Consider the following 13,526-nt stretch of genomic DNA (forward strand, 5'->3'; position numbering starts at 1 on the left):
TCCGGGTCAAACACAACAAATACAAGTGAAAGCACTCGAAGAAGATCAATGGAAAATAGAAGAAAGATTGCAGAACGAGCCAAATTTTTTATGAAATGAAGGTTGTCAAAAGTATTGAAACTCAAAAAAAACGGATTGATACTTAAATGTCGCAAACGGATATGATACTCATTTGCAAAATATCGCCCCCTAGCCAAGGTAGGAACACTTTACATCAGGCTTGCTTGAAACCCTCAAAATATTCTTTTTTGTTGTTGTTGTTTCCTGGTTTTGTTAAGCAATAAAAAAGCTTTGAAACTAAGTTACACACAACACTTTTCGTGTTTCCTTTCAATGCCACCAAATATAGTGAAAAAACAGTGAAATCTGAGGCTGTATTTTGACACTGTAGTTGTGAGTCAACTGTGACGCCCACGCATTAGTGAATCCCTTTCTGGTTTCCTTTGACCATTTGTTCGTGCATTTCTTGTTTTAAACAATAAGTCAGGTACTTGCCACTTCCTGGTTTGGGGAAGAGAACCAGAGGGACTGAACCACCCAGTTAAAATAGGGGTGTTTTGGCGTGTGGTGGGTTTGGCACGTTCCATTTGGACTGGGGGGGTTTATTTTTTTTTTGTTGCAAAGTACGACTTTCTTATTTTGATTTTAATTCATATTCGTCATATGTGTGTAAAAGTAAATATGATTTTGGTTACTGAATTGATTATAAGAAATGGATTTGTCAAGGTTGGGCAACTTTGTCAACTTGTGTTCAAAATGTCCTGTGATTGGTATTGCAAGAAAGGGTGAGCTATATTAAAGACTATATTAGAGAAGACTATATTAGAGACTATATTAAAGACTATATTAAAGACTATATTAGAAAAGACTATATTAAAGACTATATTAAAGACTATATTAAAGACTATATTAAAGACTATATTAGAAAAGACTATATTAAAGACTATATTAGAGAAGACTATATTAAAGACTATATTAGAGAAGACTATATTAAAGACTATATTAAAGACTATATTAAAGACTATATTAAAGACTATATTAAATACTATATTAAAGACTATATTAGAAAAGACTATATTAAAGACTATATTAAAGGCTATATTAAAGACTATATTAGAAAAGACTATATTAAAGACTATATTAGAGAAGACTATATTAAAGACTATATTAGAGAAGACTATATTAAAGACTATATAAGAGAAAAGAAAAACAAGTCCAGCAACACAACAATGAGTGAATCACAACGTTACACTGGCGAGAGAAAAACTTCCCTTTTAGAAGGCAGAAACCTTGAGCAGAACCAGACTCAATGTTGACTGCTGGGAAGATGGTTTGGGGGAGGGGATGAGGGGGGGTGGACGGTAATTTCCTTTGATCTATGTTCTTTATATTTGCACTTTGTTCTTGTTTTTATGAAACTTCTGTACCTTCTATTTTCTGCTGTGAACTGGAAACCCAAATTTCCTGAAGGAGATCTCCAGAGAGATTCATAAAGTTTATCTCTCTATCTATCTAGATGGATGGAGAAAAGAGTGAGGGAAGATAGAGGGAGAGAAAAGAGGAGAGTATAGAGTATAGACAGAAGAGTCCATGGAGGTGCAGGAGAGAAATCTGGATCCGTTAACGGTTACATTGATATTAAGGCTGGCAGACATTTTTGTTTTTTTGGATGAAATGATTGAAGATTGTTTCGATTTTGCTAAACCTAGAAGAGAAGAAATCAATGACTTTTAAACTCTCTACCTCCTCATCTGTCGACTGTCACTGTAGCCATTAGCAACTTCTTTGACGCTACGTCAATGAAGCCGTAGCATTGACAACATATACAACAAATACTAGTTAGACTCGACCAGACTTCCAACCATTACCATAAATACACATTAATGAATCATGTCTTCCAACCAGTTTATAGGATGAATAGATTAAGAAACAGGAAGTGAAGACTAATCTATAGTCAATGACTTTACAAGCTTCAGGAGAATCCTGACAACAAGAAGACACAGACAACAACGGTGTTTGTCTATTCAATAAAGAGGCTCCAACATTCTTATCAGCGCGAGGAGAACAGTACTCGCTCGGCGGCAGCTGGTGGTAATTTCCCACATAACTTATCGGCAGACGGCTCGCAGGCACCGGCCGTTGGCAGTATTTGCTATTTTACACTATATCTCGTTGATAACAAGTGCACACACACCAGGATTGACACACACTGTTTTCGGCTGTCCCACAAAAAACAGAGGCTCCAGACTAATCATTAACCTTTCGATTCCGAGAGACTTCAAGTGGAATCATGTGGAAAATTGGGAGGAAATGCCTGTGGATGTGCAACGGATGTGTTGCGAGATTTTCGGTAAAAAAAAGAAATTCCTCAGACGAGAGGCTCGTGCTAATGTTATCAGAAGTGCTCGATAGAATGGGTTCAAGAACATGTTAGCAATACTGTTAGCAATAACATCGATACAATGATTGACTGATTTATTTTTCTTCAAGTTCAACTTCAAGTTTTTGAACTACTTAATAAATAAATATATATAATTTACTTTTTCGTACTGAAACAACCATCATGTGCTATTAGCCTATTGATGTATTTTGGCTCCAATGGCTGAGCTAAACTTTTGGCTAAACTTTCCCTAACCATTTTACAAATTCTGATCTGATTCAATTGACAAAAGGAAGTAAAATATAATTTAGTCACGTATTTTTATTCTTGAAATACTGCATCTGAACTATTCCATATCGTCTAGAGAGGCCATTGCCCTCGTTGGTTGTTTTCCTTTGATCCGACACGATGCAAATCTTAAACCAGATTTATTTTCCTTAAAGGGCAACTAACTAATGTAAAAACCCAACTCTCCTGACTTATTCACATGTTCTAAATGTTGAAGTCTTCAAAATGCAGTAGTTCATTCATCATGACGTTGCTCTGTTTTGAAGTTATTACTAAATAAAGTTCTCACTATACGAGATTACGGTTTAAATTATACATTCTGACATCACACTGGTGCAGGTGTCCTCCCCTAGAAGCTCTAAATCAGTTAGGAACCTACATGTTAATGTAAAACAAAATAAATATTTATGTGAACATGGTGAGAGTTACTTCTGCCTTTCTGTGTTTTTGTGATGCGTACATTTAGCAGCAAACCTTATTTTTATGTACAAAACGTGAGGGGTGAGTTTCAAATTTACGTGAGTCCTTGAATGCACCTCGTGTTTTTGTAACCAATCAGAGCAGAGTGGGCGTGGTTGCTCGGACGAGACTTCTTCTCAAGCTAAAACAGAGCATTTTAAGTGGGCGGGGCTTAAGCGTATTTTCTAGCATAAATATCTTTATTAAATGAGAGTTTTGAGCAAAAGAAACTGACGAGTATAATAGAGAATAATAGAGTAACTAAAGGTCCTAGAACCATTTAAATCAGCACATTAGGTGCCATTTAAAATACATATTTTTGCACAAAGATCTATCATAAGTAGAAATTCGATACATATGCGACAGAAAAAGATGAATTACAATTTCAAATGAGTGTCAACAACACTGTTGTAGAAAAAGCTGCCAAAAAATGAAGTGCGGCGAAGACGTCAAGACAAGGTAAAAAAAAAGAAAAGAAAATTATCTCCTCAAACCTGACGGAGGCGAAACAACAGGACCCGACAAGAACAAGGCATTCACAATGTTTTGATGACTCCCGTATGTTGCGATGGTACCACCGTGTCCTGAACCTCGGCGATGGCGCCGACACGTCCGGACGTGCAACGTCTCAAAGTTTAAAAAAAACAACAACATCGTTCGCCTCGTAAATGAAAGATATTTTTGCTATGAATGGATCGACACAACTTGACGACTCCTGTTCAAATGCATCGAATTCCAAAACGTATTTACTCCTATCGTTCCTGAACCTTGTTTTTGATAATTATTTGGAAGTTAGCCAATAAAATGCCTACTTTTTGAACATGAAAACGGCGCCTTTGATCCGTTACAATGTAATTTTGGCACTTTGGTTTTCAGGATTATAAGCAATGACTGAAAAACTAACTTTGCTTCATTCGTTCTCAGATATTCCTCTGATCTCGCGGCTGCCCTTACAAGGAAGTTTGACCAACTCGAACAGCTTGTTCCGAGCACCACACCTGGTTCACAAAGAGAGTATTTAGGTGCACAAATACCACGATGGTGATGGCACTGAGCAGGCTCGGGCAGGCCGGGATCCATACCCTGACGGTCACAGCGACTCCTCGTCAGATTCCAACGAAAGCTTTTATTTGAAACACAGTCATAAGTTATTGTGAAAACTAAGATTCCAAATCACAGCTTCATGTCGGAGCCCAGACCATCATCCATCATGGATCCTAAAAAGGTACCGACTTGGGAACATTCTTCTCACTTCTTTTTTTTTCTAATTCCCACCTTTTGCAGAGTTTTCCGTCCCATCTGTCTCACCCTCATTATTCATGATTCCATCTGTGAAGATGAGCCAGGTCTGTCTGGAACCGTTTGACTTGTGATATTTGCAGAGATTTTACAGCTTTTTATATTTATCGTTGAGAAAGAGTCGCAATATAGAGCCAAACATGATCAAGTTTTCGGTTCTTCCACTCATCGGATACATGTTGCCGTAAATTTCAGCTCTTGATCCTCACTTTTGTTCAAATGTCAATAGGTTCCTGCTTTTGAGTGTTTAAAGCTCAAGTATTGTGTTGATGTAAGTGTGTGTTTAATAGATGTGTGACTCTATTGTATCATCAGTGCATGTTTTGTTCTGATGTGTGACTCTATTGTATCATTAGTGTGTGTTTGTTGTTGGGATGTGTGACTCTATTGTATCATCAGTGTGTGTGTGTTGTTGTGATGTGTGACTCTATTGTATCATCTGTGTGTGTGTATTGTTGTGATGTGTGACTCTATTGTATCATCAGTTTGTGTGTTGTTGTGATGTGTGACTCTATTGTATCATCAGTGTGTGTGCTGTTGTGATGTGTGACTCTATTGTATCATCAGTGTGTGTGTTGTTGTGATGTGTGACTCTATTGTATCATCAGTGTGTGTGTTTTTGTGATGTGTGACTCTATTGTATCATCAGTGTGTGTTGTTGTGATGTGTGACTCTATTGTATCATCAGTGTGTGTGTATTGTTGTGATGTGTGACTCTATTGTATCATCAGTGATACACACACACACTGATGATACAATAGAGTCACACATCAGAACAACACACACATACTAATGATGATTGTGATGTGTGACTCTATTGTATCATCAGTGTGTGTGTGTTGTTGTGATGTGTGACTCTACTGTATCATCAAAACTTTAATGCCTTTTAGGACTTTTGTTTGACTTTTCGTTTGTAGTACTACTATTTGTAGTATTACAAAAGAATACTTGTGGATAATAACACATCCTAAAATGTTATATATTTAGTTGTATATTCTCGACAATAACAGTATCTTACATCAGTCAGTAATTTTGTAATTTGGATTGTTTTTGTCTCATATATATTTTTGATTATTTGTTAAATAATTCACATTCAAGTATTGTTTATAGTTTAAATAAAAATGTTACAACCAAAATGAAGCTTCACAGATTATAACAAGCCTTAGCTGAGAACCTTAAACCTGTTTAAACCACTGAAATAAAAGTATATCTGACTCAGAAACTCTAGTTGTGTAGAGTTTTTTCCACCAAATCTAGTGAATCTTCATGCTTCATTAACATGTGTGTCACTCAAACGGAGTCTTGCGATCGATCGGGTCGAGGATTGGATTTAAAAGCGATCAGCGTCGGGAGAGCTTTCTTCAATCAATGCTAATCCGGTGAGAAGTTCGACCTTCCTTCTTGATCCTTCCTCTTCCAGCTCCGTCCGGAGACTGATGGCGAGAGTCCCGGCGTGTCGGGGCCACTTTATTACCCGTCAGAAGGGCCCGAGCTCTTCATTTAAAAGCCATATTGTCGAGCCACAGCACATTCTGGTGCTCGGACGAATGCTCCAAAGAGCTTATTTTGACATGTTCCTATTCCTAGCAGAGGCGGGATCTCTTTTGAAGAAAGATGGTCGTGGTACAGTTACATGTTGCCGTGAGCGATCGTTTGTTTTTCTTTAAATGAGCTTCATGGACCGTCTTGTTACTGTAAACAACTTTACCATCAGTGTTTGTCAGCGTTAAAGTGATAATTCACCCAAAATTCTAATCTCATTTTCTACTCGCCCTCATGTCGACTAAGAGTTGAGATTCTTTCACAGTAATCTGTTCCTTTTTAGAGTTATAGACAAAAATGTTTGTTCATTTTAATGTAGCGACTGGAGCTCAGTTGTCTTCGTCTTCATCTTAAGACAAACTTAGAAAAACCTCCAAATACCTCCAAACTGCTCGACTGTAACGTCCATCTTGTGTTGAAGCCTCGACGAGAGAAATTATTATATATTATAAAAAAAATCAAATAAGTTTATACTTTGAGTTTGTTTGTAGCAGAAGTTATCAGTCTCTCAGTTCATGTGTGACGTCTTTCCTCAATGAAACAAGTGTCGCACAAGATTTACGTTGCTAGCCTAGCTGCTAGGTTAGCTGCTAGGTTAGCTTAATCCTCGTCCTAAAAGACACTTAAAAACGTCCAAATACCTCCAAACTGCTCGACTGTAACGTCCATCTTGTACTGAAGCCTCGGCATGAGAGAAATGATTCAGAAAAAACTTCAATAAGTTTATATTTTAAGTTTGTTTGTAGCAGAAGTTATCAGTCTCTCAGTTCATGTGTAGCTAGGCTAGCTGCTAGGTTAGCTTAATCCTCGTCCTAAGAGACGCTTAAAAACATCCAAATACCTCCAAACTGCTCGACTGTAACGTCCATCTTATACTGAAGCCTCAACATGAGAGAAATAACTCAGAAAAAACTTCAATAAGTTTATATTTTAAGTTTGTTTGTAGCAGAAGTTATCAGTCTCTCAGTTCATGTGTGACGTCTTTCCTCAATGAAACAAGTGTCACACAAGATTTGTGTAGCTAGGCTAGCTGCTAGGCTAGCTGCTAGGTTAGCTTGATCCTCGTCCTAAAAGACACTTAAAAACATACAAATACCTCCGTACTGCTCGTCTTTAACGTCCATCTTGTATTGAAGCCTCGACATAAGAGAAATAATTCAGAAAAAAACTAAATAAGTTTATATTTTGAGTTTGTTTGTACCAGAAGTTATCAGTCTCTCAGTTCATGTGTAGCTAGGCTAGCTGCTAGGTTAGCTTAATCCTCGTCCTAAGACAAACTTAAAAACATCCAAATACCTCCAAACTGCTCCAATGTAACGTCCATCTTGTACTGAAGCCTCGTCATGAGAGAAATGATTAAGAAAAAACTTCAATAAGTTTATATTTTAAGTTTGTTTGTAGCAGAAGTTATCAGTCTCTCAGTTCCTGCCTGACGTCTTTCCTCAATGAAACACGTAGCAAGTGTCAGTGCACAAGATTTACGTTGCTAGCCTAGCAGCATCCGCTAAAAACAAACTTAAAATATAAACTTGTTTAATATTTTCAGGAGAAATTCTTCTCATGTCGAGGCTTCAACACAAGATGGACTTTACAGATGAGCAGTACCGAGGTATTTGGATATTTTTAAATACATCTTTCAGGACGAGGATTAAGCTAACCTAGCAGCTAGCCTAGCAACATCTGCTAAAACTAATGTAAAATATAGACTTGTTTTAGTTTTGTCTATAACTCTGAAAAAAAACGGATTACTCTGAAAATAATCCCAACCATTAGTTAGAAAATAAGTGATTTTTGGGTGATCACTTTAAGTCTAGACTTAAATAAGTAAGACATAATGGTTGATGTTAGCAGAACATGGTTGAAGTCCAGTTTAAAAGTATTGATCAGAGATCGTTCACCAACATGATCCGACTCACAGAGGCCTCTTGAAAACAACAAGTTACTGTAGAAAAACACGGCTTTAATCTGGGTTTTCAATCCAAAACAATCTCCCGGCCGCACGAAAACATGCTGTTTTGTTAATGTGTTTATGACGCGTATGATGGCGTCGAACACATCTGCCATATGCCACCGAACACAGGTCGTAAAGTTCAAGAAGATAACAAGCGTCGGCTTAGAAGCATCTTTTTTAATTCCATTCCAGCTGCTGGAGACTCAAACACACACGTCGGATTCGGCAATAAAAAAGCCAACGGCATTTAAAATGAAGCTTATTTTCATCTCGCATTCAAAATGAATATAATAAATCGGATACTTTGACTCCAAAAAACATATTTACACGTGACTACTTGAGCACAAACATGCTGAGAAATATATGTATAAATAGCAGGACATCTTAGTGAGACTGTTAGTAACAGTGAGTAAACAGATCGACGACAGTAAATTGTGAAATAAAAGTTACGAAAATGGTCAATAGGTTCAACGATACTTACTGATCATATAACTGTTGCAATACATATAATAGTAGTGGGACACATTGTGAAACTATCCACAGTTAACTTTAAAAAACATGGATTTAACCTAGAATGTAAAGGAAAATTAAGTTAAAACTATTTGGTTTATGTTGCAGAAACTGTATTTTACTTCCAACTTGGTAGAAGTTTTGCTCTTAAAACAACAATAAGTAATAAAATACTAATAATATACAAAAGTACATTATTGGGATATTGTACTTTGAAAGATATTATTAATTATTTTTGTTTGTGTTTTTATATACTTTTTTAAACATATCAGACAAGAAAATTGTGAAATAACCTAAAAATGCAAATAAAAAAGAAACATAAAGTAATTAAAGGACAAAAATCACTGATATTAAACTAAAGACGCTCTTAGAATCATAGGAACAATTTAATTTTTTTTAAGTGTGCAGTACATTGTCGAGAACTTGAGAAACCTGTTAAAACTTCATGTTTCAGAAGAAAATGTTGATTAATTTGTGTTTAAAGGAATAGTTTTTATTTAGTATAGTTTTTTTTAATTATGTTTCAAGCTCTGAACCCTCCAAACAAACAACCTTTTATTATTTCCAAATACTTAATCGTATCATGTCAATCTGCCAGTGAGCAACACATTCTGTTTAAAAATAAAATAAATAAAAATGTATTAACTGTTTTATCTAATTTAGATAAATGTATTAAGCCTGTGTTGCTACAGACCAAAAACAAGGAGGACGAATGAGTCACTTTTGTCAATGTGATGCATTATGGGTATAAATAAAATGTTATTTTATTCCTTTAATAATGTAAAAATATTCAGCTCTTGCAATCCTCTGAACTTTGTGCAAAGACGTTGCCAACGTTGGCTCTTCAAGCACACATTACAAGTTAGGAAAACTGTTATGATCTTTTTTCGGTTGCATCGAAATTATAGCCTTCGCTGACTTTCTCTACCTCGGGCAAGAATAAGGTCACGACTCTCGCAAACCTGACGATCAAAAGACAGTCGCGGGTAAAGAATGTTTTATAACCGACCAATAAAAAGCGAGTATTGCCCTCGTTTTCAGGGATGTCGGGCGAGGGGAGGATCTGCTTCTTTTATCACCTCAACCGACCTTGACGTAAGTGGATGATTTCCTTTTTGATCCTTTTTTTTAAAAAGTCTACACCATGAAGACAGAAATTAACTTTATTAAAGCGTTGACTTCATCAGCAGGTGATCGTAGGTTATTCAAGTTAACGAAGGTAATTCGTCTTTCTTTCACACGGTAAAGAAAAACAGTGAAACTATTTAAATATTTCAGCTCCTGCAGGGAAATGGAGAAAGGTATATATCAACACTTTTAGTCAAATTCTTGAGAGTCTGATGTTCATTTGCTTAAGCTATTGACGCCGTCTCTCCAAACATCGAGAGACACTTTGGTTTGATCCTTCAAAGCTTTGCCGAAAACACCAAGAAGGTGCTTTTAAAAAAAAAACAAGATACAAATGTGAGCGACACTGAAGATGCTGACGCCTGATTTGCACCAATTACAGCCGAGAAAACACTTTATCCATAATGTGGCACCAACATATTTTCATCAAGTGTCCTCTAGACCGGTGGTCGGTGGACCAGCACCGGTCCATAAGGCACCTGAGAGCGGGGCTGAACAATAGGAAATAGGAACAAGAATTTCTCTAAGTAACATTAGCCTGTGACTCTTAACACCTCGAGAGGTTTGTGAAGGTTCTCATGGAACTGAGGTCGTGGTTATCCAAGAGATTCAAGAGTCATCTGGACCGTGTTCAGTTCTAGGAAGACGTTCTTGTCCGAGAAGCTTCTTCGGTTCAAGACGCTTGTTTCAGTCAAGTTCACGCAAAAATAAACCTGTTAGCTAGATAAAATTAGTGAAACACAAAGTCTTGAGAAACAAAATATTTGATCCAAATACCTCTTTTCTTGATAAAAATTGCTCAAAACTAAAATTGCTCACACATTGTCACAAAGTCTCTAGAAGCTGGGAGACACACACATAAAGAACACCATCGTCGGCAAACAATCAAACGTCCGGAGCTCTTGCACTTCATTTCAGTTAATTTACCGGTCGTGCAATTTTTATTTTCACTTTTTGTTACCTGAAGGTCGGTCCATGAATGTAATGCCCACATTATTCTGGTCCCCGGTGCAAAACAAATGTTGCGGACCCCTGCTGTGGACGACAAGACTGACCTCAGATCTAGAACCTTCGATCAATAATGTACCAAAACTGACTCATCTGCGGGATCTTTGCAAATGTACCAATGTTTCCACATTCAGCAGATCTTATCGTGATACGATTAAATCCAATTGGCTGTTTTTTTTTAAAAAAAAGGCATTTTCCCACAGATGACAGGTGGGGGGGGGTTGTTGGTCCGAGAAGAATCGAGGGATCATCTTCCATTCAGCTGCCGACGGCCCGTTATCACGCCGCCATTCATCACGGCTCGCTGAAGGTCAGAAATGTATTGTGCACCACGCTGGATCTGAGCCCCCCTCTGTTTACCATTCCTCACTTTCCCTGCTCGTCCTTCAGTGGATTCAGCAGCACCTTCCCTTGGACGCCTGGACGTACCTTCACCTCCACTGACTACTGGACTCACAACTCGAGTCATGTTGCGGAGCCGGAGCTTTGAATTGCTATTTCAATATTAGCTTCACCAAAAATCTAATGTTGGTTTCACGACCCATGATGCCGTTCAAAAGACTGTTTTCAATAAAAGCAACTGAGATTATTATTAATGTTAACAACTGACTCTGAATAATTCAGGTGAATTTGTTGAAATATTAACTTTTTCAGGGGGAAAAAAACAACCATCATGTTTTCTGGTGTAGACTTGAATACTTCTTCACTGCTTATTAATTAATATATATTTATAAAGTATTATTTTCTTCATTTGGGTGGGCAGTATTTCCATAATTCTATATCCTGTGTAAAAATGTTAGTTTTTCTATATCTGTTTTGTTTTTTCACACATTTTCTTTTAATGCAAAAACTGCAAGTGCAGTTAATTTTCTTTAAATATCACATTTTATAAGTAAGTAAGTAAGTAAATTATATTTATATAGTGCTTTTCCAGACCAGGGTCACAAAGTGCTTAAACAATCAAAACAAAACTCAATAAAATATATACTTAAAAGATCAAGATAACAACAAGAACAACACAATGATAAAAATCATTTAATGAACAGTTATATGTACATAAATAACTAAGAAATATAATTGAACTTGTATTTAAACTTTAGTTTCCTCATCAATGTGTGAAAATGAACAGCAGTTTTGGGTCCAAACCATCATAACGACACGAGCCTGAGATGGTTGTCGGTTGTAAAGCACTTTCTACTCCTGATATTCTGGATGATTTACCACAAACATGCGCTTCCACGACACACTCACTCGTTTTAAACAGCGACAACACACGACTTTGAAAACAAAGTTCAGTCAAACACACACTTTATTGACGCAACCGTGACCTTCTCTCTCCTAATCCAAAGCAAAGGCTTATTAGTCGGAGGTGACAAGACTGAGGAGGATTATGAGCGAGTTAATTTATCGACAGGGTTCAATGAACGTCGCCGTCGATCGAGTGATTCCGTCGAGTCTTCTAAACGACTGCTGGCAGGAAGATGTTTGGAACGAACCCGACCGAGAGGGAATGATTTCATTAGTGCAAACTTCTGCTTCTTCACCGGGTTGATCTGTGATGTAACGTTCAAAGAACCTTCATCGTCTGGAGCGAAGCCAGGAGTCGACTTTACCTTCTATGGTTTCTTTTTTTTACACAGCGTTTTATCTAAAGGTGCGGAAAAAAACAGCATCGCTCCGCCAAATATGGACGAGAACGACCTTAACTCGTGGCTCCGTCTGAACTTTGACCCTCAAATCAGAGGATTCACTCATTTTATGTGGCCCCGCTCTACGGTTGAGTCAAAACAAAAGGAGATTATTGTTGAACATCATGACAAGTGTTTAAGAAAAGAAGAGAAGAAGGAGATACTTTAGGGCAACGCTAATGGTTAAGGAGGACAAAGAGTCAAAAACCTGGTTTTCACAACTTACACAACATGAACAACAGCTCGACCTCGGGGTCGGCGTCATCAATGGTCCCCAAACCACCGGGGCCCCCGGGTCCAGAAAGAGAAATAATTGGTCTGATTTCTATTGACCGTTACTGTGTGAAAGGTGTTTTATTTTTAGCCTGTGACTCTTGACACTAGAAGACGCTTTTTGTCGGTCAAGTTGCCCTTTGTCAGGCTCCTCCTTACATCACTGATCTGATCCAGCCTTACACCCCAGCTCAGGCTCTGAGGTCTGTGGATCAGAATCTACTTATGGTTCCACGCACACGGCTCAGGACCAGAGGAGAGAAATCTTTTCAGGCTGTTGCTCCTAAGCTTTGGAACGATCTTCTCTCTCTTTGCGCTTGATGGATCTACTGACTCCTTTAAGAAACATCTTAAGACGTTTCTATTTGTTCAGGCTTTTCCTTGAATTTCTCGAACTCCTGTGTTGTTCTCAGTATTATCTTGATCTTTAAAGTATGTACTTTTTTGAGTATTGTTTTGATTGTCTAAGCGCTTTGTGACCCTGGTCTCGAAAAGCGCTATATAAATAAATATTACTTACTTACTTACTTTGTATCTAAAGGTCGTTCCCTTAAAGGTTGAATAATCTTGTCACAAATCTGTTAAGCTACAGTTTTTATATTTACTTGGATTAATAATAAACTTGTTTTATACTCTTATGAGTTGACTTTTCCCACACGTATTACTCTTCAATCAATCTCACTTAATATGTGTTGTTGACGTTTATGCTGAGAGCGAAAATTAATTTCCAGGGTAAACAGGGATGAGGAGGAAAGATAGGATGACGGTTGTTTTGTTTTTTTTCCTCCTTCCTGCAGTAGATACCGACAAATGGAGTGAGACGGAAGAATGGTTGGAGCTCTCTGGCTTCGTTGAAGATTCATTATTCTTTAGCCTCGACCTTAGCGAATGTGTTTACATAAAATCTTTCCTCGGGACGAAGACAGCCGAGCTTCTGCAAATATTTTTGAAAAGTTGTCAGCGATCAGTCATTCGAAGGCAGGTGAGAAAAAGGAAAAGT

General features: G+C 37.5%; 1 protein-coding gene across 1 annotated transcript in view; it reads right to left on the minus strand.

Annotated features, from left to right (window-relative positions):
• The window catches only part of met (MET proto-oncogene, receptor tyrosine kinase), a 79,248-nt gene that overhangs the window by 62,155 nt on the left and 3,567 nt on the right, over window positions 1-13,526 (minus strand). The window lies entirely within an intron of this gene.

The sequence above is a fragment of the Callionymus lyra genome, chromosome 8 (assembly GCF_982586985.1).
Source record: "Callionymus lyra chromosome 8, fCalLyr1.hap1.1, whole genome shotgun sequence".
Lineage (NCBI taxonomy): Eukaryota > Metazoa > Chordata > Actinopteri > Syngnathiformes > Callionymidae > Callionymus > Callionymus lyra.